Below are 2,118 nucleotides of genomic sequence, written 5' to 3' on the forward strand. Positions count from 1 at the left end.
CCGCAATGGCATGCTCCAACTCCACAAAATCCTTATCCACCCTCACAACCATACTGAAACCCTACTGGTCCAAGCTTTCGGCCAAGGCAAGATTATAGAAGAGAAAGGCAGCAACAGAAACAAATTTTCACCCCGCTTGGAGAGTCCTATACCAGTTTGTTTCAAAGGTTGAGGTAGTTGGACGTCTTGAGGCCGATTGAGTCAAAGATACAAAATCCCCCTCCAAAGAACCTTGATTATTCACTCAGATGCGCATACTGTTGTGATGCCCCAGGGCATGACACAGAGAAGTGTAGACATTTAAAGAGAGCAGTCCAAGAGCTTATTGATACAAATCAAATTGTAGTCCAGAGCCCGAAAGCACCAAATATCAACCAAAATCCTTTGCCAGCCCATGTAGAGACCTATATGATCGAAATAGTTCATAAAGATGGAGAACCCAAGAATTCTTCTAAGTCCGTCATGATGATTCGTGCTAGTGAAAGTAATCTAGTTAAGGCTCCAGATTCTACAAAAGTGACTCCCTTGATAGTTGAAGGGGTGACGGAGAAGCTAAGCATGCTCAACATGAAGCCACCTATGTTGGTAGTGAAAGGGCTTCCGAATGATGCGGGAGCAAGTCAAGAAAAGCTGAAGGTGGTCATGCCAAGGATCCAAAAAAAGCCTATCATAGTCGTGGAAGGAACCCATATTACCCCTGTTGTTATTAAATCAGTGACCCAGTTGCCAATGGTTGATACAAAGGCTGTCTCATGGAATTACAAACAGGTGATAGTGACATATAAAGGGAAAGAAGTTGGGGAAGAAGTGAATGAAACTAAAGGACTGACTCGTTCTGGGAGGTGTTTTACCATGGAAGAATTAAGGAAGGCCAAGCCGTTTAAGGATAGTCAAATGCCAGTGAAGAAGCCAATCACCGAAGAAGAGGTTGAAAAGTTCTTATAAAAGATGAAAGTGCAATACTATTTCATTGTGGAGCAATTAAGGAAAACACCGGCTCAGATATCTCTTTTGTCTTTACTGATACATTTAGATGACCACTTCAAAGCCCTAATGAAGATTTTGAATGAGGCACATATTCCTGATAAGATCATAGTGAATCACTTGGAAAAGATTGCTAACAAGATATTCGAAGAAAATATGATCACTTTCTCAGATGATGAGCTTCCAATGGAGGGTACAGAACACAATCGAGCTCTTTATCTCACGGTGAAGTGCGAGGAGTCAGTTGTCTCGAGGGCACTAGTTGATAATGGTTCTAGTGCAAATATTTGTCCTTTGTCTACTTTACAAAAGTTAAAAATCAGTATTGAAAGAATTCGCATGAACAATGTATGTGTTCGAGGCTTTGATGGGGGAGGAAAAGATTCTGTCGGTGATATAATGATCGAATTGTCGATAGGGCCAGTCAAGTTCACCATGGAATTCCAAGTATTAGATGTGGCTGTCTCTTACAATTTGTTATTGGGCAGGCCCTGGATATATGCTACTAAGGTAGTCCCGTCTTCTCTTCACCAAATGGTGAAGTTCGAATAGGACAGGTAGGAAATAGTTGTGCACGGTGATGAGGAATTGTTGGCTTGTAATGACACAATTGTTCCGTTTATCGAAGTTGAAGATGATAAAGGGCCTTGGGTCTATCAAACTTTCGAAACAATGTATGTTGAGAAGATTCTTGAAGGAAAATGCATTCTGGGTCCTAAGCTATCCTCCACGTCTGTCATGGTAGCGAATGAAATGTTGAAGAATGGTTTTGTGTCGGGTAAAGGTCTAGGCTCATCTCTGTAGGGCATTGTGCATCCATTGCGCCCCAGTGGGAATCTTGGTACGTTTGGTTTGGGATTCATGCCCACAAAGAGGGACGTTAAAATGGCTAAAAAACAGAAACAGAAGGTATGGTCGCTACCCAAACCTATTCCACACATCTCCAAGTCTTTTGTCAAGCCAGGGGCCGTAAAACGTCCAATATCATCAATTCCTAAACCTATAGTCGATGTTGATGAAGATATGATCAAGAGGTTCCAAAGTCTGTTCGATGAGGTTAATATGGTAGAAATTGGGGAAAGTTTTAGTAATGCAGATGTGCAACTCGTTGGGCCAAATGTGGAGCTTAGCAAT

This window comes from Nicotiana sylvestris, chromosome 2 (assembly GCF_000393655.2).
Source record: "Nicotiana sylvestris chromosome 2, ASM39365v2, whole genome shotgun sequence".
Taxonomy (NCBI): domain Eukaryota; kingdom Viridiplantae; phylum Streptophyta; class Magnoliopsida; order Solanales; family Solanaceae; genus Nicotiana; species Nicotiana sylvestris.